General features: G+C 47.7%; 2 long non-coding RNA genes across 2 annotated transcripts; one reads left to right on the top strand and one right to left on the bottom strand.

The window, feature by feature from the left end:
- Positions 1 to 14,617: 14,617 nt before the first annotated feature.
- Positions 14,618 to 16,903, bottom strand: LOC145716751 (uncharacterized). Its single transcript, XR_014139613.1, has 2 exons — positions 16,238 to 16,903; positions 14,618 to 16,133 (listed from the first exon to the last, which is right to left on the bottom strand). It is a non-coding gene; the product is annotated as an uncharacterized LOC145716751 (long non-coding RNA).
- A 365-nt stretch (positions 16,904 to 17,268) lies between these two features.
- LOC145716750 (uncharacterized) lies at positions 17,269 to 18,090 on the top strand. Its single transcript, XR_014139612.1, has 2 exons — positions 17,269 to 17,351; positions 17,851 to 18,090. It is a non-coding gene; the product is annotated as an uncharacterized LOC145716750 (long non-coding RNA).
- Positions 18,091 to 27,515: the final 9,425 nt, after the last annotated feature.

The raw sequence follows: 27,515 nt of genomic DNA, 5'->3' as shown, positions 1-27,515 counted from the left end.
AAAAAAGAGTTAAACAATAAAAATCATAAAGGAAAACATAGGGGTAAATCTTCATGCCCTTGGGTTAAGCAAAATCTTCTTAGGTAGGACACCAAAAGCACAAGTAACGAAAGGAAAAAATAGAATAAATGGACTTCATCACAATTACAAGCTTCTGTGATACTAAAAATACAATCAAGAAAACAACCTACAGCATGGAACAATTTATTTGCAAATGATGTATTTGATAAGGGACTTGTATCCAGACTATATAAAAAAAACTTTACAACTCAATAGTGAAAGGGCAAATAACCCAATTATAAAATGGGCAAAGCATCTAAATAGACATTTCTTGAAAGAAAATTTATAAATGGTCAATAAGCCCATGAAAAGATTTGGAACATCATCAGCCATCAGGGAAATGCAAATCAAAACCACAATGAAATGCCACTTCACACCCACTAGAATGGCCATCTCCCAAAAGACAGAAGATGTGGCAAAGATGTGGAGAAGTTGGAACTTTTATACAATGCTGGGGTCACTTCGGAAAACAAATTATAAGCTCCTCAAAATGTTAAACATAGAGTTATCATGTGATGCTGCAGTTCCACTCCAAGGTATATAGCCAAGAGTGGTGAAGACACGTGCCCACAACCTGTACATGAAATATTCGCATCACCATTGGTCAGAATGGCCAGACAATGGGAACAACCCCAAACCCATCAACTGATGAATAGATAAATAAAATGTGGTGTCTGAACACAATGCAATACTATTCAGTGATAAAAAGGAAAGAAATATTGATCACGCTACAACGTGAGTGAATCTTGAAATCATTCTGCTAATTGAAAGAAGCCAATCACAGAAGACTGCATATTATATCATTTTATTTATATGAAATGTCTACAAAAGGCAAATCTATCAGAAAGTAGATTAGTGGTTGCCTGGGGCTGGGAGGATTGAGGGGGAAGAGGAGTGAGTGCAAGTGGGTACAAGATTTCTTTTGGGGTGATAAAATGCTCTGAAATTGATTGTGATGATAGTTGCACAACCCTGTGAACATACTAAAAACCACTGAATTGCACAGTTTAAGTGAGTGAATTGTGTAGTATGTAAGTTATATTTCAATAAAGCTGTTTCTTAAAAGCAGTGTTATACCCACTTCCTTATTCTGGGTAGGATTGGGTCATTGCTTTCTTACATTTCATGTTTTCCATTCTTTGCCTCTTTCCATCTTTGTAATCCCATTCATCTATCTGGATTTGTTTCTTATGTCTGATCTGGTGATCTCTCTCCCCCTCTCTCTCTTTTGTCTCTTATCCCTCCCCTACTTTATTTCTTTCTCTCACCAAGAAGTGTTGCCTTTGCAGATTTGTTTACATAGAGAGTTGGTAAGTCATCAAGCAAGTGGCTCTTCAGTGACCTTCAGGGCTTCCTCCTTGTCACAGTTATGGGCTATCCACGTATATTTGGCATATCACATCGATTGCGTCTTCAAAGAAGAACAAAGTGGGGAGACCTCCAAAGGCAGATAGAGCGTATGGCCAAGTTGATTCCTTGGCAGATGGAACCACTTAGGAAAAAGACTTTTCTGACATCTTCTCTTACTTGGGTACCCTATCCCCTAAAGGGGGCCAACTCAAGTAAGGCAATGATGATGGAGGGGACACCGGATGAAAGCAGGAAGACTGAGTGGCCCAAATGTGGCAGATCACATTTCCCAAAGGGAGGGATAGCAATATTTCTGATCCCACATGCTCTTCCAAATTCTTGGACAATCCTGCTTAAAAAGTAGAATCTTATTCCTCTCCCGTTGAGTACTGCTCAGCCTTGGGGTCTTTCTTCTAATGAAGAGAATGCAGCAGAAGGGATGTTGTACTTCCTGATGCTAGGTTAGAAAAGGTGATATGGCTTCCATCTGGTGCTATCCCTCTCTCTCTCTCTCCCTTTCTCTCTCCTTCTCTGTCTCTCTCTCTCCCGATCTCTCCTTCTTTCCCTCCATCTCTCTATCCCTCTCTCTGTCCCTCTCTTCCTTTCTTATGTCTGATCTGGTGAGCTCTCTACCTCTCTCTCTCCCTGGAGACCCAGCCTCCTTACTATGAGGAAACCCAAGCCTCATGGAGAAACCACACTTGTGCGTTCCAGCCAACAACGACCTAAGGTCTCAGCCCACAGCCAGAATTAACCTCCAGACAAGTGCAGGAGGGAAGGAGGGCAGAAAAGAGGGAAGGAAAGGAGGGAGCTTTCACATGATTTCAGTTCCCAGCTTCCACACGCACCTAGCTGACAAGTAAAAGACAGACACACTATCCCTGCTAGTCCTCTCCAAATTGCAGATTCCTGAGATATTAGTTACCTATTACTACATAACAAATTACCCTATAACTTTGTGGCTTGAAACAATATTTATGTTCCCACAGCCTCTGTAGACCAGGCATCTGGACATGGCTTAGCTGGGTCCTTTGCATCAGGGTCTTTCAAGGGCTGTAATCAAGGTGTTGGCCAGGGCTTTCATCATCTCCAGGGACCCCTGGGGAAGGCTCCGCTCACTCCTGTGGTTGTTGGCAGGATCGCCTTCAGTTCTGTCACGTGGGCCTCACGTCACACTGTGGCTTACTTCATGTAAACCATGGCAATAGAGCAAAAATGGTAGCAAGATGGAAGCCATCTTATAACCTGATCATGGAAGTGACATCCCATCATGTTCGCCATATCCATTCATTGGGAGAAAATCACTATGTCCGGCCACAGATAAGGGCAGAGGATCAGACAAGGGTGAGAATACCAGGAGCCATAATCAGAAGCTGCTTTAGCACTTAGCAAAATCAATGTCTTGTCCATTTAGTCCGCTAGGGTTGGGCACGATTTGTTATTAGGTAACTGGAAAACACCAGAACACAGGGAGTCGGGAGAGCTGGGTAGGAAAACTGTATTTGTTGGATATTTACTAGGTGCCAGGATCATTTTATAGATGGGAAAATTGAGGCTTAGTGTTTAGTGACTTGCCACCACTATTGTGGCAGAATGGGAATAAAAACCAGTTCTACTGGATGCCATAGCCCATGACCTCTTCACTTTTCCCCTCTTTCCTATCCTCTGAAGAGAAACAATTCCAAACCATTTGAATATCGGGTAGCATTTTACCAATGGCTTTTTTTTTTTTAATCCCTAAATTTACCCAGCAGAGATTATTTCTAGCTACACTCCCCAACCGTACTCCTTCAACTCTCAGTTATGAAGGACTTTCCTTTTAATGCAAATTCTGTATTTTATAAAGCTGGCAGAACCAACCCATTATGCTTAGCTGGATTTTCCTCCATAAAAACAAGCTTTCTGGAATACTATTATTCCTTGCCCATGGTGAGGACATAGATTCCAGGAAGTTGGTTTCAAAGGCTAAAAAAAGAACATGAGGCAGACATCTGCTTGAGTAGAGAAGAATGTAAAACCCAACTCCTCCTGTTGCTGGTGTGACCAGGCCCTCCCCAGCCCCTGCCAACAGTCCCTTGGGAGTGCTGGTTCAGGCTGAACCCATAACAAAATCTGTGTTTGTTGATTTATAGTTCCAGGATAGGAGGGAGGCTGACTTTTAATTGCAAAACTTTTTGCACATTTTTTTAAACATATAATGTGCATGTTGATTACCTTTTAAAAAATCTGCTTAAAAACTAATATCAGATGAGAGATTTCTATTAAGGGAAACTGAGACATTTGCCGGGTTGGATTCCATGATTGTTGTGTCCTCCTGGGTGCTGATTCTGGGATACCCTGCATTTGGTCAGGACCAATTCCATCCTCAGGCCTGGGAACTCAGCAGGGGCTTAAGAAGGCAGACAGATGGTCCCTTCAGGAGCACCCTGCCTGCTGGGAAGACAAGGAAGGTTTTTCCAGAAGCAGCAGATAACCCAAAGCCAAACCCTCCATGCTCAGGGTTGTATGATATTCTAAAAGATTAGCCGGATCAGAGAATGACCTCACTCTTCTGCAATCCACAGCAATAATAATGGTAATCATAATGCGAATTACTATGTGTTAATTGGAGTGTTTAGTCCATTAATATTTAATTATTGACATGGTCTACCATTTTATTATTTGTTATGTTTGTCTCCTCTGTTTTTGTTTGTTTATTCCCCCTTTCCTTCCTACTTTGGGCCATATAAATATATTTTAGAATTCTATTTTAATATATCTAGTAGCCTTTTAAATATAAATATTTACATTGATTTTTAGAGGTTGCACTAGGGATTATAGCATATACCCTTGATTTTTCAGTGAATATTACACTATTTCAAAAAAGATGTAGAAACTTTACAACTGTATAGTTCCATCACTTATCCCTTAAACTAGCCCACCCCCAGCATTGTTTATGCTGTACTTGTCACGTGTATTACATCTCCGTATACACTATTCTAATTTCTTCCTAAAATAATCCTATGTTTTTTGAAGAAATCAAAAGGAAAAAATAGTTTTATATACTTACCCTGATATTTACCATTACTGATGTTCTTTATTCCTTCCTGGAGGTCCGCACTTCCTCTGGTATAATTTCCCTTCAGCTTGAAGAGTTTGCTTTTGCCTTTCTTCCAGTGAAGATCTGCTGGCAATGTAAAAGAATGTCTACCTCGCTTTCTTTTTTGAGGGATATACTTGCTGGGTATAGAATTCTAGGTTGACAATTTTTCCCTTGGGCACTTTAAAGATGTTCCACTATTTTCTGGCTTCCATGTTGTTTCATAAGAAGTCAGTGAGTATCAAAATTACTGTTGCCCACTATGTCATGTGTTATTTTTCTCTAGCTGTTTTCAAATATTCTCTTTCTCTCTAGTTTTCAGTATTCTGACTATAATGCATCTAGATGTGGTTTTCTTTACATTTATCTTCTTGGGGTTCCCTGGATTTCTCGAATCTGTAAATTTATGTCTTTCACCAGATTTGGGCAGTTTTCAGTCATTATTTCTTCAAATGTTTTTTCTGCCCCATTCTTTTTCTCCTCTCCCTCTGAGACTTCAATAACGTGGATATGAGAACTGTGATAGTGTCCTACAAATCCTGGAGGTTTTGTTCATTTTTTTCAATCTTTCTTTCTCTTTCTTCTTCAGATTGGATGATTTCTATTGGTGTGCCTTTACAGTCACTGATTCTTTCTTCTGTCATCTCCATTCTGCTATTAGTCCTGAGAGTAAGGCTTTTCACTATTGGAGAAAGAAGTTACAAATAAGCAAGAGAGAGAAAGGAAGGCTAGAATAAACTTGGTTGTATTAGATTAGTGTTGGAGATATCAGTAGAAACTCATTTGTGATGATGATGAGAAAGAGAGATGGGTTCACATGAGTTAGTATATATACATACATTCCTAAATCTATACACTGAAAGGATTTAGAAGCAGTAACATCCCAATAGTGATGAGAACATCTAGTGTTCAGATCTTGGTTTCTAAATACCATTCTCCAAGCGAAGGAACCAGGGTTCTTTGGAGAAATGTTTGGTTCTCGGCTGGGGCAGGGAAAATCAAGATGATCTTTGAGCATCCTGCAGTACCTGAAAGTAAGGAAGTGCTCAAAAAAATTATGAGAGCATGTCAAAGGACACAGGTCTTTCTGAAAAGGCTCCCAGTGTATTAGTACTGGATTATATCCCCCAATAATAAAGTAAATATCTTTTGGTCCATACTGATATAAACAAATAATTGAATAAATAAATGAATGGGGGGGTGAATGAGACACCTCCTCCTTCATAAGAATTCCAACTAATAAATGTAGAATGAAGTGGAGAAATAGAAAATCACCATTAGAACATCCCAGTAACAATAGCTACAGGCAAGATCCACTAACAAATGTTCAAATTAGTGAGTGAAAGTTTAAGGAAAAAATAGGATATAGCTTCAAAATATCTTCCTCAAAATATTTCTTAATTACTGTGGTGGCATATATTCACAAATTCTTTGATACTCCTCCCTTCAGGAGGTAGACCTTAATTTCTCTCTCCATGAGTGTAGGCTGACTTTAGGCTCTCCTCTAACAAATAGACTATAAAAAGAGAAAAATACTAACTCTATAGTATAGTAGAGAAACCTGGCAGACACCACCTTAACCAAGCACTCAAGATTAATATCACCAGTAATAAGACATATTGACATCATATACCCTGTGATATGATGCAGTGAGAAGGACATGTCACCTCTGGAGATTCTTCCCCCAAATCTATAATAGCAGCCTACTTGTGAGAAAGCATTTTACTAAATGAACTTCAGGAAATTCTACAAAATACCAGACCAATAGTCCTAAAAAGTGGCAAGGTCATTAAAGAGAAGGACAGAATGGGGAACTGTCACAGATTAGAGGTAACTAAGGTAAATGTGAAGATTAATGCAATGTGGTATCTTGGATTAGAGCTGGAACAGAAAAAGAATATTGGTAGAAAACCTAAGAAAAATCTACCTTTAAGATGTAAAACATCTTGAGCATCAGGACAGAGTTATTCTACATCCAAGAGCTTAGTATAAAGCTTTCAACACTGACTTCTGGATGCATTCAAGCCAGACATAACCATAGTAAAAATAGCTGCCACTTGTTGCATACTTAATGTATGTCAGATGCTCAGTTCGGTGCCTTACGTACGATTGATCATTTAATCCTCTCCACAACATCATCAACTCCATCATAAGGGTGAGATGTTGAGCACAGAGACACACAGTAATTTGCCCAATGTCACAGAGCTAGTCATCGCAGGAGCCAAGAATTGAACACAGGAAGTTTGGCTTCAGCACTCACACTTTCTAACTATCATGCTTGGTCTGGGGGAATATTTACCAAATTATTGCCTTCGGGAATTAGGTAGCTTAGCTCTGCTACAAGACTACTTTGAATCATCAAAAACAAGAACTACAAAATACTGAAGGAAGAAATATCTAGATAATTCTTTCCAAAGTGGCACAATCTATATCCTAATTTCCCCGGCTGTAGTCAGCCTCCAGCCGCCTCCTTGATTCCGCCCTCACTGCCGTAACCTGTACTCTTAGTCATTTAATATCTTTTAAATCAATCCAATTGTTTTGCTTAAGTAAATTATTTTAAAAGGAAAGTGACCTCATGTCACTATTGTAAATGGAAAAGAGTATCATTTACCTTAAGTAAATGGTAACCTAAAAATAAAGACCATAGAAACAAAACAATGTCAATAAATTACAGTTAGATGTTAGTGCCTGCCAAAGGCTCTGAGCCTCAACGAGTGATGTTCTCTTGGCTGAAGCAGGGGAGATTTAAGCAAGTGTTAGAGAGGTACCAGCACCAGAAGTAATCAAAAGAATTAACAAAAAACTGAAAAAAAAATGATTAAAGCTTTCTCTGTAATTTGGGATAAGGAGACAGAAACCCCAAAGGAACAACGGCTTAAGCAAAAATGGAAACTTACTTCTGTCTCACACAGAAGTCCAGAGGTAGTTGGACTGGGACTGGTGTGACACCCCACAGGGTCATGAAGAAGCACGTTCTATTTTGTGGTCCCACCAGGTGTGGCTTACAAGGTCACTTCAAGGCCAAGATTGCTGCTCTGATACCAGCCATCACGTCTACCTTCCAGGGAGCAGCAAGAAGGAAAGGGGAAGAAAAAGGAACACTCCTTCTCTTTAAGAAAACGTCCTCACTGTGGCTTGCATCCTGTTGGCTAGGACTTAGTCACATAGCCAGGGAGCCAGGGAAAAGTAGCCTTTGTGAGGTGCAGCTAAGTGCCTAATTTTTAAAAAAAGGGAGGGAATTCTATCATTAGAGAAAAAGAGGGAAGTGGGTGGACAATAGCAATGTCTGTGATTTCATGGCTTTCCATGCTGCACCAGTGCGGACCCCTGAGTCAGCCCACGGCCAGACTTGAAGCAGACTGCTCCACCTGCCTCTAAAGTTGGCCTTACCCCTGCTGCTCCTTTGGACACCCCCTGAGCTGAGGAAGGCACTTCTCTTTCCCCACGAAGGTTATATTTTATTACTAGGCCCCTTGAAGCCAGCCCTGCCCTCTGGGTCCACCTCCTACAGGCATAGCATGATGCCATCACAGAGAAAGGAGCACTGCTTACAAAATCAGTCAGACCAGGGTTTGCTTCCCGGCCGGGCCCCCGACTAGCTGCACCAGCCATCACTGATTCACCCTCAGAGACTCTCCGTCACTGAGCTTGACACCACAGTGCCAGAGGCAGAGGTCCTGGCCACGGGCTGGAAGAATCCATGGCCCCAGATCCAGTTACAGGCCGTAAATAATTCTATCCCGATGCTCAAGGAGTCGCACTTCTTACGGGGAAGGTACCCACGTGTGACATAAAGACATATTCAAAAGTCATTCTCAACACGAAGATATATACAGAAATTGCCAAGGATGATCTTAGCAACTGGCAACAAATTGGAGATGGAAACCCTTTCATAGCAGATGACCTTCAATTATAACCCAAGGAGGGATGAGGATACGGCATGACCAGGGCAGGGAGGGAAGTTAGGGGACACAGCAGTTGATGAAGACGGATCACAGATGCTGGGCTCCAGCCACCTGGATCACTGAGCCTGAGGGCACCAATCCAGTGTAGGGCTGGGATCACGGGCTTTTAGAGCAGGCAGCAATCTGGGGGCCTCAGCCCAGTTGTTCTCCACCTTTTTAGAATCAAACATGCCTTTTAATAAGACCACCCCAAAAGACTTCTATTTGAAGAGTTGCTTGCCAATTAAATTGTACAAATCATTATTAATTCATGTTTCCTGCCTTTTTCACCTAAGAGGGTCCAATGAGCATGGGCAAGATCACAGGACCAAGCTGGGCTGATGGATGCCTGACAGGTGGGTGTCCAGCTCAGACTCATGTTGGAGAATAACCCACCACTTTATAAGGAAGTTTTAAACACCAAAAATAGCTGATCAGCCAGCCCCACACTTGGCCTCTTTTACCTTCTTTGCAGATCACCCACCTCCTCCCAGTTTGGAAAGAGCTAATCCTCCCGTCCAAGCCCCTCAAGTTATTGGTGGGAAAACGAGGGCACAAAAGGGGATGTGGCTTGGCCAAGGCCACACAGCTCTGGATGGACAGCTGGCGTTGGAATACGTGTTTGTGGACCCCAGGGGCCCTGTCCTTCCCCCCTCGACATGCTCCAGCCAAGAGCACAGCGTGGGAACCAGCTGTGTCAGAGTCTCAGGAGCGGGGGGGTTGCTCCCAAGGCAAGAAGCTGAGAATCATCCACACCCAAGGATACAAAGCAGAAAGGACGCCTGGATCAGAAGGCCAAGGCTGCGCCAAAATGCCAAAGGTGCCGTAAATTAAGCCGCCAAACATGCCAGACTCGTTCTAATTACCCAGCGTGCTGACAGCGTGTCTGAAGGCTGCAGTCACTATGACGAGTCCCAGGACATTAATTTGGCTTGTTATATGATCTTATACAGGTAATAAGTGAAAACTATTGTTTTCCCCAAATACCGTCTAGATCCAGCTCAGAACAGACCACCCAGAAAGCAGTTGTCACCGGTCATGCTTAATAGAAGAATAAATTGCAATATGTTTTTCCTCCCAGCCCCTGAAGAACTCCCTGACTCTCTCCTATAAAGTGCCAAACATCCTGTGACAGTGTCGAGGCAATCAAGCGTTAGCTCGGTTTTCTTAGCAGCTGTGTGACCTTGAGCAAGCCCCGCTCTCGGGGGTCCCCAGTTCCTCCGTCCTAAAGGGGTAATATTAGTCCCTGGATTAGTTCGCTGCGGCTGCCAGACAGACGGCCCACAGACTGGGGAGCTTTAGCAACAGAAGTGCACTGCCTCCCAGTGCTGGGTACCAGAGTCCAAGATCCAGGCGTCCGCAGGGCTGGTTCCTCTCGGGGGTGGTGGGGCGTCTGTTCCACGACCCTGCCGCGGCCTCCAGCGCGGTCCTGGGCCTTCCTTGGCTTGTGAACACATCACTCCGACCGCTGACTTCATCTTCACATGGTGCTCTCCGTGTGTGCACCTGTCTCCACGTCTCCCCTTTTTATAAGGACTTCGGTCATCTTGGAGAAGGGCCCACCCGTCTTAATCCGTTCCATCTGCAATGACTCCATCCCCAAATCGGGTCACATTCTGAGGTTCTGGAGGTTAAGACTTTAACATATGAATTGGAGGGGGGACCCCACTTCAACCCATAACTCTCCCCCTTCCCCCATCTCAGCAAGGCCCACAAGCATCACGGAAGGCCATGCACGTGACAGTATGTAGGGGTAGATAAAGCAGACAGGATGGAAGAGACCATGGGGTCTCTTCAGGCCATGGGCGCCCCAGGGATGCGGCCGTAGCCAAGGGTCTGCTGCGATCTACAGCAAATTTGCTTCACATAGACTCTCTTGGTGTCCCCAGTGAGCGTGCACACACGGTAGGACTGAAACGGAAAGGACTGCTGCTAAGATAACTCAATCCCCCATGTGGCCCTTTCCTGCCGCCACAGAGAAATATGATTTGGTCCGTCTGTGCCAGGTAGCCCAGCTCAGCAGAGGGTGAGGGTCACCTGCCCCCCGGAGCTGCCCCTGCTCCCCTCTCCAGCCACCTGGGCCACCCTCTCTGCTGGCACTCCCTCCCTCCTGGCGCACAGAGAGCCGAAGGAACTTGTCCCAGGTCCCGCAGACAAGTGGCAGAGCCAGCGTTCAGACCCGGCCAGTGCGGCTCCTAAACAGCATGCTTGCATCAGACTGACACTGTGCCCTACGCAGACCGAAGGTCCTTGGTGTAGGATGTGGTGTTAAGGAAAGGACTTCACGGAGGGGCTTAGCCTGGGAGAAGTGTGGAAGTTTCCACTTTGTGCTTTAGATTCTTCCAACTAAGCTCCTTGAAGAAGAGGGGGCAAGTCCTGGGGAGCAAAGACTGAACCCGGGACAGGTGAGCCATTTGGAGTGGGAGGAGCTTTTTTCATTAATTGATTGATTTTATCGGAAATATCAAACATACGGACAAGCACAGACAATAAAAAATCCTCCCACCACCTGGCTCTATCAGATTTAACACTAAACCATATTTACTTCATATTTTCACTCCTAAGAAATGGAACAAGAGCTGAGCTCAGGTGTCCTGTGGACCCCTCCCGCCCTCCTTCTCCTAAAGCATCCACTGTCACGCAGTGGTCACTCCCGTGAACATTTTCATCCTTTCAATGCACACTTACGCATCCATACGCGTTTTGTAGTACTGATCTGCAGGTCCTCAAGCTTGGTCCCCGTGGTGCCATACCGAACATTCCTTGCGTGAATTGTTTCCTTCACTCAGCCTATGTCTTTGTTTGTAACAATGTTGATACGTGTGGCTGTGGTTCATTCATTATCACTGTTACATAAAGAGGCCACAAGGTCAAAATTTTATTTTCTGGTTGTTTCCCCCCCCCCTTTTTTTTCTGTTGCACATGATCTTAGAAGAAGATTCTCCTCCTGACCAGACTCCCGTGCTCCCCTGTGGCAGAGACCGAGAAATGACGGATGCCTGGGGCAATGAGGCAGGGGCATCTTCAGCTCTTCTGGCTATCGCCGAACTGCTCGGGAAAGTGTTTCTCCAATTTAGACTCCCACTGGCAAACGTTTGAACTCACCACATCCTTGCCCACACTTAGTATTAACAGACTTTTCTGTTTTTACCAAGCTCATGGGCATGAAATGGTGACTCACGGGGATTTCAATTTGCATTTCCCCTTATTAGCAGTGAGATTGAGTGGCTTTTCACGGTTTTACATTAAGGGCCTGAATCTTTAGGTATCTCCCCCTGTGAGGTTCAAGGGGAAGTGCAGAATAGCCTGAACTTAAATCTCTGTCCGGGTGCTCAGTAACTCCAGAAACTCTCCCAGCCCCTAGGTAAGATACTCCCCGTTGCCTGAATAGCCTGGAGTCGTTGATCTTGCGGAGGCTGAAGGGGAGGGGTGAGAGAGGAGAGGAGGCCCGTTCCAACCCATCCATTCACAGAGGCTGGGACTCCTGTCAACACCCATGGTGTTTGGGAGGGCAGACCCCTGCAGAGCTCCTCAGTGATGTACAGGAGCCCACGACAGTACCGGAACCTTCTGGAGAGAATGTAAACAAGAGAAATAGATCAAGAGACTGCTCCCCCCTTGAGCAGAAACCACAGGGAAACTCTGGGTGATATGCTCTAAGTAAACTCTAGGGAAATATAACAGAGGCTAGGAAAGTACACAATTTTAAGTGCTCGGCCCAATTGATTTTCATAAAGTCAATGTATTTGTGTAATCACCACCCCGATCTAGAAGAGAATATCACCAGCCACCCCAAAAGTTCCTCTCATCTACCCTCCCATCACAATTCCCTCTCCCTTCCAAGGTAGGGCTACATATGTATTTTTTAGTCTGTTAGTCCGGCTGTTGGAGGGTAGGAGAACACAAGTTTTCTGGATCTTCCCTTGAATCTCACTAGGGGAGGTACCAAAAGTCTTAGGTCATCATAATACCATATGTATTTTAAAATACTTGAGCACAGAGCCTCCAAGGATAGCAAGGTCTCTGAGGTCCCTTGCTGGGGCCTACCGGAGGGAGGGAGGTTGGTGGTTGGGATAGGGCTGGAGCCCTGGGCTGGGGAGTGGCTCAGGGCAGTGATAATTTACTAACTGGGAGGACAGATAGTTCTTCTGACATGGACTTGCTATGTGTGTAGCTGAGGCTCAGCAGAGGGTGCAAGTGAGAGAAACAACGCCATTAAGAGGCCTCCGCAGTGCAGGTGAGGGAGGGCAGCGGCTTGGCATGACTGTGTAGAGAGAATGAGAGAAATGAATGGCTTGTCAGGATATATTCTGGTGGAAGAATTCATGGGATCTGGTGATGGATTGGAGGCGGGGGTAAAGGTGAATGAAGGAGGTGTACCAGGGTTCTGGTACATTTGCCAAGACAGAGTTGGCCCAGAGGAAGAGCAGAGTGAGGGTGAAAATCATGAGCTCTGTCTGGGACACATTACATCTGAGGTGCCTCCAAACCCAGCATGAGGAAATGTCAAATAGAGAATTAGAAATAGGGTTTTGGAGCTGAAAGAAAGATCTGGATTGAAGATTTAAGCCTGGAGTCATTGGCTTATGAAGACTGCTTAAGACCATGAATGTCAATGAGATTCCTAAAGAGAGAACCCATGGACCTAACCAGTTATTGTTAAATAGACTTGAAGTGTGTTAATGATATGAAGGCTATGTTTTTAAGAGTCCTTATCTTTTAGACAAATATACCAAACATTTACACATAAAATAATGGGTAGTATGGTACTTTACCTCAAAGTAAACCAGGGGAAGAATGACTATTATGAATATGTAGGCCTTAAGTTGGTAATTGTTGAAGATGGGTGATGAGTACCTAAGGGTTCATTATACTCTTCTTTCTATTTTTATCTATGTTCGATCGCTTCTCGGCCTTTTGGCTAAGATCAAGTGTATTTTTATCTATGTTTGAAATTTCCTATACTGAAAAGATTGAAAGAAAAACAAGGATGCAACATAGAGCCTTGCAGACCTCCAGCATTAGGCAGTCCAATGAGGGAACGTGGAAAAGCCTGTAAAGGAAACAGAGGAAGAAAGCCAACCAGTAGAACGGGGTCCCTGAAGTTAATGAGAGGGAGGGACCGAAGAAGGAGCGAGATGGCAACTGGCCTATTAGGGACTCAGAGGGCAAGTCGGACAGATGTTTGGTTGTGTCTGCCGGGTTTAACAACATGGAGACCACTGGTGACCCCAGCAAAGGCAGTGCCAAGAAAGCAAGGTCAGGGTCAGGACCCCACCTGGAGTGAACTGAGGATCAGGAGACATGAGAGAGGGCAGGAAGATGTGTGGAAAGCTCTTTTGACAAGCCTGATTGGGAATGAGAGCAGAAGGCGGGCAGCTGGGAGTAAGGTTTTCTTTTGCAACGGGAGCGACTGAGCATTGTGATCCAAGAGAGAAGGAGAAATCAAGACGCAGGGTGGGGTCAGCGAACCAATGGAGTGAGACTCCAAGGGACCCCTCGCCTCTTGTTACAGGAGGGCAGGGGAGAAGCCGGTGTGGACGAGGCAGGCTGGAAGGCTCACAGGCCAGTGCCCAGCTGGTGGCTGTTCTTCCCTTTTCCGGGAGCAGGACACTTGGTCCTCGGGTGCCTAGGATGGAAGGGCACATAGGGAGGTTGGGGAGAGTGAGGTCTGCTTGAAACGGTCGTGGAGAATGAGCCATGGGCAGGTTAAAGGAACCCTGTCAGACTGTCTCCCCCACCCTCCAGTCACCACTTGTGAATGCAGATTTTAATTCTTGTTTCAAACTCAGAGGGCATGACTGCTCACCAATGTTGCAGGAGGACCAGGAAGAGGGAGGGTCACTGCACTCGGGTTGGAAGTCACTGTGACACCGAAGAGAGGGGACCCATGCCCTGAGAGCTGGAGGCCACCTCTGAACAAGAGACAGGGTCAGAACTGACTCAAGACAAGGCTCCAGGAGTGGCGGATGTCCCCACGCTTGGCAATGATGTGTGAAAACACCGTAACTCCAAACCTGAGATATCAAAGAGCAAAGTAGCCACGAAGATTGGCTTGATTCCATATTTCAACAACTTGCCTTCTTCTGTTTATTTCACAAATAAACATTTTACTTTTTTCTCTTTTTCCATAAACTGTGTATTCATATAATCTGGCGGAAGTAAAAGAGATGGGTGACAGTTTCTGGTTAACTACTAGCATTTATCTCTGGCTTTTCTTTATTGCTTCAGAAAATTGATCTTGACTTAAATATTTGTCATTACCTCCCCCTTTTAAAGGCTGATACATCCCGCAACTGGCTGTCTCCCCCCAGATGGCAGTGCATTTATTAAACAAAAAATGTAGCCACAAGCCCGTGTGCGCACACTGCCCTGCACTTTCTAAGCCACGTCTTCAGCTGCAGCGGGTTGGAGCTTCATACAGGCTCATGTTCCATGCAGTTTGCAAGACAGGGTGGTGGTTCTTTTCATTTTTCATTTTAATCTCTACTTGCCAGGTGAAGAACATGGGGGTCCAGGGGGAGACATGATGTGCAAAGACGACCCGGCTTGTTAAAGGCAGTTTCCACTGGAGCCCATCATTGGGCTCCCTGGTCAGGGCTCCAGGAGTCAAGGGTTGGGGTCCGAGGGACGGAGAGGCTGCGGGGCCGGGGGCTGGGTGGCGGGAGGGACCCCAGGATGAGAGGGCTGACTGGTCCTCGGGCGCCCTCTCCTGGTGTCGCATGGTTAACCAGCCGCAGCGGGTTTGAGCAGGAAGTCTTCTTGTCCCCAGAGACAGCAGCCCTCCCACGGCCGAAAGCTGTGAAAAGCTCCTTCCCTGCCAGAGAAAACCAGCAGCCTGCCAGGCTTGGGCCATCACTTAGATGTGCTCCAAGTTAGAACAGAACTCTGCTTTTCTTGAGCCAGGAGGTAAGGGCCAAAGAAAACCCTAGTGGGACTCCCAGCCCCTCACTGCAGCCTACCCTTCTGCAGAGGGACAGTGACAGATCTAGTGACTCACCCCTCCCCAGGGAGCAGCCTGTGGAGGAAATGGCCCAGGAGTGCATGGGAGGAGCTCCGTATGGACGGACTTCAGGAAGGTCCTGGTCTCCAGGAAGGAAAAACAGAAGGACTGAAATCACCATAGTTGGCAACAGTGCTATCTCCAGGGTGTGTGGGTGCCTGGTGAGCGGCCGACAGAAGGACGGCGAGGGCCTCGGCTGCACTGGGAGCCCGCTTTCCTGGCCGCGCTGGGACGCCCCCTCTAGCTTGGTGGCGGGAACAAGGACAGACCCCCAAGGGGCCTGCCTGCTTCTACAGGCACAAGATCGTGGGACCACCGGGTCTGGGGTGATTTGCTGATCACACCTGTGGACAGAATCATTTAGATTTCACTTGTCCCAAGGCTAACATTTCTAAGGACTTTCATTTTGGACTTCTTACCAAAAGAAAAGTCTGAGTCCTGATTCTTCTGTGTCTCAAACCCCATCTTCGCAGTAAAAATACAAACAAGGAAACAACACAGATATTCAAAGTCATGCTCCCTTATTGCCGGAGCCCATGGAACCTCTGTCCCAGACCCTGGGAGACAAGTCTGTGTTGGCTCTCACTGTTGGCAGGGCAAGACAGAAGAGCACAAGGCCAGCTGTGTGGGGCTCCCGAGACGCTCTGGGTGGTCAGCTTCTCATCCAAGACAGGAAAGTTCCAGGATGGAGCTCCTGGGAGGGGAGCACTCTGTCACCCTTCCTGGGGCACGAGGACGTGAGTGGACGCGGGGAGACAGACGCTGCGGTGCCCCGCACATGTCCAGAAAGGCACTCACCTCTTCCTGCGTTCGCACAGCCATTCCTCCTGCCACCTGAGGGCAGGTGCCGAGTGCCCTCAGGTGCCCGACGCCGGGCTGGGCTCCGGGGGAGATGCAGAGAGCAAGGGGACGGTCCTTGCCCACGAGTGGCTCCCGAGGCCAGAGCAAGCAGAAGCTTGAACAACCACTGCTCAGGCAACACGATGCAATACAGGCCCCAATGTTGTCCCTGGCCCTGGGCCGTGCTGTGGGAACAGCCCGCAGTTGCCCTGCCGCTGGGGTATCTGCTCCCCCACCTCCTTCAGGGGCTGTTCCGATTCCTCTGTGCTGGAGGCCTTCCCTGACCACGCCCCACTGCCCCCTGTCCTGTCCCCTGAGCCTGCTCTATGTTTCTTCAAAGCACATATTCCCACCTCCTGGGCTCACACTGACTGATCATCTCGCCCAGAATGCCGGTTCCATGAAGGCAGAGACATGTTCGCAGCTTGGAGTCCGCAGCTCCTGTGACGGGGCCTGGCACAGAAGCTGCCCAGTGCCTATTTGTTGGAAAGAAGGAAGGGCGGGGAGGGGAGGCGGGCAGGTGCCGTGACTCTTCAACCCTGGCAGGTCCGAGAAGGGCTTCTAGGAGGAGGTGGCCGAGGGCCGGGTCTTCGAGCAGGAGTGGGATTTCCCTGGGTGGAGAAGAGAGGCCAGGCAGTCAGGCAAAGGGAACGGCACCTCCAGAGTTAGGGAGACTGGAAGGAGCCATAGGCCAAGTGCGAAGAGCTTGGAGCAGAGCTGCAGCAAGGGAGGCCACAGACATAGATGGGACAGCTCCCGAACAGTCCGGAGGGTCAGGGCCGTGTCCTTGGGCTGTAGGGAATTGTCTAGAGCAGTTAAGCAGAAGACAAGGAAGGGCGGGGTGTGCTGGAACGGAGAGCTGGAGCCCGGGACGGGGACTTGTTGGCAAAGAACTACTTATTTAGCAGCTCTCAGCGCCAGCAGAGCGGCGGGACATTCAGGGGGCCGGAGGGTCCCGAGCACAGAGGCGTAGCCCAGGCAGAGCCTGGGAGGCTTTGTGGAGGAGACATGCTCTGTGCAGGCCTCCGGAGGCCCCCGGACCGCACCAGAAGGAAGGTGACCTCTGGCTCAGGTGGGTCCGGGTGCCACTCGGTCAGCAGGGTGGGAGGAAGAACGAAAGGGCTGGAAGGAAGGCACCAGGGCAAGCTCTCAGCAGCCGACAGCCTCCCAGATGGGCATACTCACCCCACCCCGCCAAGACGGCTAACTCTTGCCAGGAAACCCTTGTGTAGACAGGCCCACACCCCAGCCAGCCTCTCCCTCCCTCCGCCTGGGCTGGCCTTGAGTAGCCTCTGCCCACCCCTTGCCTGGTGCCATCTCAAGGCTGGAGACTTGCCCCAGACACAACTCAGCCAACCACCCTGCTCCTGGGGCCCTCCTTGGCTCTGTCCCAGGCCAGGCCCTGCTCCCCACCCCACCCCCCCGCCATTTGGAGGACGCTGTGCTTTGGGTCTCTCCAGGCTAAGAGGAGCCTGGGGGAGAGGAGGCACAGGGGCTGGGTCTCCTCTTATCTTTTGTAGCTCCCTTAACTGTGTTGCTTTCTCCATCCCCTCCTTCCCACCCCCACACAGGAGAGCGGGGCAAGATGCACCCCGACATGGGCACCTCCCCCTCAAGACCCACCCACAGCCAACATCAGGCTCTGGAGGCCTTGCAGAACGACACAAACACTGACAATTAGCAAGTCCACAGACGTCACCCCACCCAACTTTGGGGAGTAGGGGAGACACATTATCTTATATATAGCACTGCTCCTTATAGCTCTAAAGTCACTTTTTGGTGCAAAAACATAAAAAATGTATTATGTATGACTTGATATCACATTTGCTATATTTAGATAATTTTTCAGAAAAGAAAACCAACAAAACCTCTCTGGGAAAAAGAAATTCTGTGTTCCCCCAATTTTCCAGGTTATTTTGGGTGCCTTCCTGGCTCTCCTCTGGCAAGCCGAGGGGTCGGGCCCCCTCTCCCAGCCCCAGGAGCCCGGCTCCGGGGGGAGGCGAGCGAGCAGCTCTTCCTCGGGCACACACGCCCCACCGAGGGGTGTCAGATTGATTAACTTCTTGACGGTAGAGAGCTCCCTAATGTTTTTCTTTGCAATGTCTCGGCTCTAAACGATCGTGACCCAAGGCAATTTACAGTTACTTCCATTTTTTGTAATGAAGTCTGATTTAATAGTCGGAATGGTTAATGGCCTCGTCTGTCACACATAATAAAACAGAGCCTAATTGTATTTTAAAAAGGCCCTTTTGGTATGAACAGAAGCAACAACTTGATTGCATTCTGAGAGAGGGTTTTGGTGTATGCTAAGATGGCTTTCCCAAGGGCACCAGACACGTCGCCCTGGGTTGCCATTCACCCTCCCTCCCCCTCCGCTCCCCTCACCCATAGGCCTTGCTTCTAAAGGAATTTCTCAATTCCCCCAGCCAGTTAAAACCCGGGGCCATCTTACCAGCCTCCTCAGGACGCCCGTCCTGGGCTCCCAGGGCCTTACACCCCCTGCCATAATTATAGCCCTGCAGGCCCTCCCACGGAAGAAAATGGCCTGACACCCATTTTATACCTGGGAAAACTGAGGCTGGCTTGCCCCACTGGCCCCAAGCCCCAGGGCGGTGAGTCAGTGCCTCTGGCAGGCTCCGCCGTCAGCTCTGACCACCGACGCTCTCCCCACCAAGCCAGACAGCCCGCTGGCTCTCCTCCCCGAGGCAGCGTGGGGCCCCTGTGAACCAGGGGGGCCCGTCCGCTCCGCATCCCTGTGGCTGACCCCCGAATGCAAAAGCCACAAGGACACAGAGGCAAAGAGAAGTGATTCACCCATGAGCACAGAGCTTGTTCAAAGGAACCTGAGGTGAAATTTGGGGTCCCTGAGCAAATAACACCCTTGCCTTTTATAAAATACAAAAGAAGTCTCCCTCCTTCCCGAGGGCCTGGAGCCGGGGGCTCAAGCACCAGCCCACGGAGGCAGGTTGTCACAGGGAAGGGCCTGCACCACGCTGGGTGCACAGTGACCCTCTCCCCGGGACTGACAGATAGCGAAAGGAGCACTGGACCCGGAGTCATGAGGCCACGTGACCGTGGGTGTGTGTTCCCTCCCCGAGGGCCAGCTTTCCCTCTGGAACACACAACCTTGCTCTTCACGCCTGCCCTTCCCTACCGCCCAGCCGCGGGGTCGTCCCCTCCAGGCCCTAGCCTTCAGTGGGAGCATGGCCAAGGGCGGATAAGGGTGCCAGGTGGGCCCACAGAGTCTGTCTGGAGCGACACCAGATTCCTGTGGAAGAAGAGCCCGGCCGAGGGGGCGGCTTGGTCTCACCAAGGCACGCACCCTGCGGTCCTGGAGATGGGGCCTGTCTGGACATTCCCATCCTGCGTCCTGTCGCCTCTCTTAAGTGCTGGTGCCCAAGTGGAGGCTGAGGAGGAGCGTGGAACATGTGGGCTCTTGTCCAGTGTCTTTGGCCAGAAGGGTGGGTGGCTGGGGAGAGTCATCCGGGCAGGACCGCCACTGTTCCCCAGGGCTGGCTGGGCAGAGGGCCTGAAGGCTGGTGCCAGAACCTGCAGATGTGTCTGCGGGCAGAGCCCATGGCTGCAGGCTCCCCTGATTCTCTAATAAGGGGGAGGGGGTCACAAGGATGGGGAGCCTTCTAGCCCCTTGCTGCTACTACGTACAGGGGAAAAAAAATTGGCTTGGAGTTGACCAGACTGGGTTCCCGCCTGCCCAGCTTCCAAAATGTGTGTTTGGACAGCCAGTGACCAGGACGTGGAGGGGATGAGCAGACCACACAGGACCCTCCGCACCTAAGCAGAAAGCCCTATGGCTTAGGGGCAGGTAACAAATACTTGGGGGAAATGGGGAGGGAGCATGTGCTCTCTCTCCCTCTCTCTCTCTCTCTCTCCAATCTTCAAGCTGAAAAGGACAAAACAAAAGTGAGTAGCAGAAATGGCTACAGCAAAGACTCTGCTGGAAAGAAAATTAAAATGAGCCCTTATGAAGAGAAAGCTTGATGACTCTCAATATTGCCAGAAGTTTCAACTGGGCACGGGGACAATTCTCCTCGGGGACATGAGAAGGAAAGATTTCCTCCCGATTGTCTCTGGCAGCCCTCCGGCAACTCTAAGTATAGTAAGGAACCTCAGGATGAATCTGGCATCTCCCTTCCTTCCCTCCTCACCCAGCCCCAGCCTCACGAAACACACCCGGTGTGTGTTGTCCTTGTCCCCTGCCCCCTGTAGCATGGCTCTCTAGGGAAGTCCCAGTGCTGGGTAAATCCAGCGTCCATCCTGTCTGCTCCTACACTTAGACAGGGAACAGAGCTGGAGAGAAGCACACAACCAGGCTAGATCAGTCAGCATAGGTCACGCTACGGTAACAAACAACCCGCAGACCTCAGGGCCTTGCCACTGCAAAGGCTCATTCTTCCCTCCGAGAGAACAGGTGTACTGCAAGTGGCTCTTCCCCGTCGCCCTCGCTCCGGCATCCAGGTTGATGGGGCGGCCTCTGTCTGGGACAGGGCCGGGCTTGAGGCAGACAGAGAAGAGAACATGGTGAACACACCCGATGTCACAGAACTTCTGCTTCCCCTCCCAGGTCCCTGATGAGTGCAAGTCTCCTGGCCAAGCCTGATGTCATCGGGGCAGGAAAATAGGAGTTCTCCCCCAGGGAGTGCTTGTGACTATTTTTGCAAAATAATACAGTCTAGCCCACGGTGGGAGAACAGTCGCACTTGCAAGGCAGGCCACGCACCTCGAATGGGCTCTGGTGCCTCCAACGGGCCTCCATCTGCCCTGTCCATTCGTCCCCCACGCCCCTAAATCTCTGTTGGATGCCTTTTGCACGCTTCTCAAATGCCCGAGCCCCCGCAACACACACAATCCCACTCTAGCTGATGACTGTCTTTAAATCGCAGAAGACACCTTTCAATGCTTTCAGCGCCAAAGCGACCAACTTAAAGGCCCAAGCACACGCTCCCCACCTTCTCTCCTCTGTAGTCCTGAGCTCTCTGTGCGTCTATCCAGAGACTCTTCCACTGGGGCACCAGGCTTCATCCCCTTCACTTCCTCCCGAACACCCCTCCATCTCCCTGACACCCGCCCCCCAATATTTCCTTCTCCGCTGCATCATTCTCCTTAGACTCAAACATGCTGCTTCATCTTCATCTAAAAACACTCTCTTGACCCCGCCCCCCCAGCTCCCACCTCACATCTGTTCCTTTTTATGGCAAAATTCCTACAAAATGTTGTTCTGCTCTGTCTCCAATTCCTCAGAGGTCCTTCTCTCTGGGCCCGCTCCACCACCCACAGAAACTGGTCTTCCTGGGCACCCAGCCCACTCCACATGGTTAATCCGATGGTCAGTCTGTCCTCCCCTTTCTCGGCCACCAGCAGCATTTGACACAGTCCTTCTGTCTTCCCTGAACCTTGCTCTCAGAGACAACGCTATTCCTTGCTTGTCCTATTCCACTGGTCACTTCCATTTGACCTCCTTACTAGTGTCAACTCATCTTTCTGACCCTTAAACTTCAGAGAATCCGGGACTTAATCCTCACCCCTCCTTTCCATCCACACCGGCTTCCTCCGTGGGCTCACAGACACACCACCTGCAATCCTGATCATGTCTCCACAGACATCCTTGGCCCCATCAGCACCCCTGAACTTCAGATTCATCTGTGCAGCTGCCTGATCAACAGCTCCATTTGGACACAATTAAACATGTCCAAAACCAAACTCTTGATTTTAACCCCAAACCCATTGTTCCCGCCCCTGCTGTTGACTTAACCGTTGTCTCGGTTATTGGCAGCTCCATTCTTCAAGTTATTCGGGTCAGAAATGACAAGCATTCCTTGACTCCACATCCTCTGACTGTGCTCCCTGCTCCTGTCCTTGTCCTCCTCCAGGAGGGAGTGATTCTTTAAGTCGAAGTTAAAGCAAGGCCTTCTCTTCTCAAAATCCCCCAAGGCTATCACCACAGAGTAAAACCAAGTGTACCCGCCATGACCAACAAAGGCCTGTGTGATCTGGTCCATTGCTCCTACCTCTCTGTCCCTCCAGATCTGCACCTCAGCCATCCTGACATCCCAGAACTCACTAAGCAACTCCCACATGAGGCCTCTGCCTTGCTTTTCCCTCAGCCTAGAATGTTCTTCCCCCAGATATCCCCATGGCTTGCTTCCACGAGTCTCTGCCTAAATGCCTCTATATCAAAGAGGTCTTCCCCGATCATTCCATATAAAATAGGCTCCTCACAACTTCTGTCACTTTATAGTCCCCTGCCTGGCTTGATTTATTTTCATATCATTTATTACATGGGCCCCCCCCTTTTTTTTTGGCCTCTCAACTCTCTCCCCAAAATAGAACGTAAATGCCAAAAGAGGAGGTTTTATTTGTTCTGTTCATTGATGTAGTTCCAGCCCCTAGAGCAGTGCTTGGCATGGAGTGGGCCCCCAATAAATATTTGTTGAATAAATGAATGTGTAAATGAATCCACGGGGAAGATGGCAGAGCACAGAGACAGGAAGCAACTCACTCCCTTGCCACTCAGGGCCTAGGCTATTTTGAGACTTCTTTTTTGTGAGACATTAAGCTTCTTTACTACTTAAGCTATTCTGAATGGGGTTTCTGTTCTTTTCAGTCAACAGCATCCTAACTGAACTGCTGCCACGTAGACCACTGGACAGGGAGCAAGAGTTCACAGGACCCAGGCAGGAGAATCCTGTCAGCAGCCAAGCTGAGTACAAGTCCATCCATGGCAGCATGGGGTCAGGGAGCTGCCACTTCGGATATGGTTTTAGAGGCCTCTCCCCCAGCTTCACATCTAATATGGTGGGACAGTGCCTCAGACTCCAGCACTATGCTAGCAGGGCACTGTAAAAACCCACAATCACCCAGAGCTCTGGGACCCTGGGTAAGGAGCTTGGAGAGAGAAAAGGTCACACTAGAACTCTGGTACTTTCCCCCTTAACCCCACAGAGCAGCCCCCTCAGCCCTGGTCCATTCTACTGCAGGGACAGATCAATGTCAGCCTCCTTCCAGAGAGAGATGGAGAAAGAACCAAGTAGTAGTAGGCCATCTCTATGGGCCAAGCATCCTACATGCATTTTACTATTTGATCCTCACCTGAAAGGGGGCATAGAGCGTGGGTTATCTCCTGACACTATCCTTCCTTTCTGTACTGTTAAAATTCTCTTAAACTCACTCTGATCAGGCCTTCACCCCCAGCACCCCACCAAATAAACTCCTGTCGCATTTGTCAGTGGCCTCCAGGTTGCTAAACCCAGTGATGCCTTCTCAGTCCTCATCTAACTTGACCTCATAGCATCAGCAGTATTTGACAGGTTGACCATTCACTTCCCCCAACACCACATTCACCTGCTCTTCCTGTTTCCTTTCAGGCAGTGCCCCATCATTCTCCTTTGCTGGTTCCTCTTCATTCTCCCAACCTCCGGAAAGAGGAGTACCCAGAAGCTCAGTCCTTGTATGTCCTCTCTCAATATTCATACCACTTCCTTGAAGATCACATCCATCCCATGACTTTATATTTATCTACTGTTATAGACTGAATGTTTGTGTCCCTCCCCACCACCCAAGTTCATGCTGAAGCTCTCATCCCCAGGTGTGGTGCTATGTGGAGGTGGGGACTTTGGGAGGTGATTAGGTAATGAGTGCGGAGCCTTCATGATGGGATTAGTGCCCTTATAAGAAGAGGAAGAGACCATGGCCCTCTCTCTTTCTGCCCTGTGAGGATATGACAAGAAGGTGGCCATCTGCAAGCCAGGATGAGAGCTCTTACCAGAACCCAACCCTGTGGGCACCTTGATTTTGGACTTCTTCGCCTCCAGAACTATGAGAAATAAATTCCTGTTGTTTAAGCCACCCAAACTATAGTATTTTGTTATGGCAGCCCCACAAAGACACCTGCATACTTACCCATCCAGTGTTCTTCATTCCTTTCTACATGGTATCATTTCCATTCTGATATCATTTCCTCTCAGCCTGAAGAACCTCCTTGACTATCTTTCCTTGTGTGGGTCTTGCTAGCAACAAAGTCTCTCAGCTTTTGTTTATAGGAAAATGCCTTTATTTCATATTCATTTTTGAGAAATAGTTTTGCAGGATATAGAATTCTAGATTGACAGGATTTTTTCTTTCAGGGCTTTCAAGATTCTTTCATTGTCTAGTAACTTATTTTTCTGATGAGGAGTCATCATTCCTACTGTGGTGTGTCTTTTTTTTCTCTTGCTATTTTTAAGACTTTTCCCCCTCATCTTTGGTATGCTTGTTTAGCAGTTTAACATGTGTATCTAGTACTTTTTAAAAATATCTATCTTGCTTAGGATTCACTGATATTCATGGATTTGTGGGTTGCTGCTTTTAAGGAAACTTGGAAAATGTGGACTACTATTTCTTCAAATAATTTTCTGTCCTATTCTCTCTTCTGGAATTCCAGCTACTTGAAAGGCACACTTTTTGATACAGGTCACTGAAGCTCTATTCATTTTTTTTTCAATATCTTTTTCTCTGTGTGCTTCATTTGGCTATTGACTGGTCTTCAAGTACATGGTTGAATCTAATCTTCTAAATTTTTGATTGCATATATTGTATAATCCAGTTCCAGGGTTTCCATTTGGTTCTTTTTTAGAATTTTCATATTTCTCCTGCAATTTCCCATCTCATTACCAACTAATCCATTATTCCTATTGGTTCTTCAAAAAACTTATCACATTTATCTTAGAGTCCTTATCTGCTGATTTCAACACCTGTGTTATATCTGTGTCTGCTTCTGTCGACTGATTTTTCTTTGACTATTGGCTACACCTTTCTATTTTTAAAAATTCCTTGTAATTCTGGTTTGTATGTTGGACATTATGAATGATTTATTGTTAGGCTCTAGATTCGGTTATCTTCCTCTGAAGAGTGTTGTGTGCTATTCTAACAAGCTGTTAAATTACTGGCACATCATCTTAATCCTGAGATGGCTTAACTTTAGGATCTGTTATGGTGGGTTTATATCAGTTTTGTCCTTAGTTGTAGAGTGAATCCCTTAGTCGTGGGATATAGCTTTACTTCTAAAGTGTGGGCTTTCTGGAGTTTCCATGGGAAGTCTGAAACCAAAACCCCAGTAACTTGAGTGCAATGGGAAGCTGAAATTTCTGCTCAGTTCTTTCAGCCTTCCAGTTGTTGATTTCCTTGAGGCACCTGGGGGTTTTGAGCCCCACAAACACAGTTAAGGAGTCAGGCAAGGATTTGAGAAGAGTTTATATAGAGATTATAGGGCTCCCTGCCCTATGACCCCCCCTTTCCTCCTCAATTTCCAGCTTCTCTAAAAGCCTTAGCTCAGTAAGAACTCTGCTTGAGTTCTTTCACTGTGCATTGTGTGGGCCAGTGAGTACCCTCCGCAAAACACTTGTATAAACGTGGGTCTCATTCAGTGTGTTCCCTTCTCTCAAGGACCGAATCTCCTCTAGTAGCTGTTTGCGTTAGGTCACTCTCCCAATGCCTCCAGAGTTATCATTATCATCAGCACAAGAGTTAGTCTGCTACAGACTACATTACCAGAGGCTGGAGGTTCAATCTCTTGGCTTTAGATACTAGCTATTATCTGACAACTCTCAAATTTATATCTATACCCTTGATATCCAGACTTGTATATTCAGCAGCTTCTATAATGTCAAATAGGAATTTCAAACTATACATGAACATAAGTAATCCCTTGATCATTTCCCTCACAAAATTACTCCATCTATAGTCTTCCCCCATCTCAGTAAATGGTACCTCCATCCTTCAAAGCAAACTTTGGAGACATCTATGTTCCTCTTTTTTCCTCACATTCCACAGCCAATCCATCAGCAAATTCTTAAATGCATATCCAGAATGAAATAAAATACCTGAGATTTGCATAAAAATAAAATGGAAAGGGAAAGGGGGTAAGAGTATAAATGAAACAAAATCAGCCACGAGATGGTAGTTGTTGCAGCTGGTTGATGGGTATATGGTTACTTGTTATTCTAGTCTATCGTATAAATGTTTGAAATATCATATATATAATCAAACCACTTCTCACCACCTCTATCTTTACCACCCTGGTCCAAGTCCTCACCATCTCCTGCCTGGATTATTTCATATGGCTTCTATCCTTGCCTCCATACAGATATGTCACTCTCAACTCAAAACCCATCAATGGCTTTCAGGCTATTTACTTTTTAAAAAACCCACGAAGACCTTAGAATAGTCTACAAGGCTCTTTGTTACCTCTCTGTGTTTATCTTACTCTTCTACCTTCTTGTGATAATTAGTTTGTAGAATGTCTCCAAATTTGAGTTTTTCAACTGTTTATCATGCTTAGATTCAGGTTATGTATTTTGGCAGAGAGCTGGTGGTGGCCGAGCCTGGGTGGCAATGTGAAAAGTCATGTGTCCTCCATGGCCCTTTGAACCCCTTGTGCTCCAGAACTTTTGTGTGCTACTTTCTCTCAAGAATGTGTCTGAAGAAGAAACCATGAATCCATCCCAGTAAAAATGCCTTTGTCAGGCCCAGAGAGGAGAAGGGTCTTGCCAAGACCAAATAGCTATCGGTGACAAGTGGGTATGAGACCTTAGGTATCCTGGGTTCCAGCCCAGTGCTGACTCATTTCTAGTTATTATGGTCTTGAAACCAAATTCCATCTGCTTCCTGTCCCACTCTCCAGGACTTTACCCTCCCACCGGCCCCACCTGTTAATCCACAGGGAGCGGCAACACAGGTTCCATGACCTCTAGGGTCTTTTCTCTCTTTAGCCTTCCTTCTTGCCTGCTTCCCACCCCTGCTGTGAAACTCAATTATCCCACCCCTCCTTCTCTGAGATCCCCCTACAAATATGCACACACATGCGCACACGCACGCGCTCACACACACAGCAGTAATATTCAAGCTCTCTCCAGGACCACCACCACAGTGTCTCCACCCATAGGACCTCCCAGGGCGACCCATTAGACCCCTAGCCTCTCTCTCATACACTCACCTACATCCTTTTCCACCCATCAGGCTCAAAAGTTGCCCATCCTATGTCCCCATTACTGTGAGTCCTTTTTGCTAACGGATCTAATTAATAACAACTCCAGCTTGCCTTGGTAATGGGGTGTTTGTTTCATCACTGCCCTGGGTGAGAAGCGTAAGGGGCAGGCTTTTCAAGCTGTCCCTTTCAGATCCACTGAGCACAGGTGCGAGGGCACTCCCTACCACCCCACCACTGCCCCTTAAGACTCCCAGG

This window comes from Leptonychotes weddellii, chromosome 13 (assembly GCF_054177405.1).
Source record: "Leptonychotes weddellii isolate Sample4059 chromosome 13, ASM5417740v2, whole genome shotgun sequence".
NCBI lineage: Eukaryota > Metazoa > Chordata > Mammalia > Carnivora > Phocidae > Leptonychotes > Leptonychotes weddellii.
Note: the sequence above shows the minus strand (reverse complement) of the source record. Positions and strands in the feature narration are given on the sequence as shown.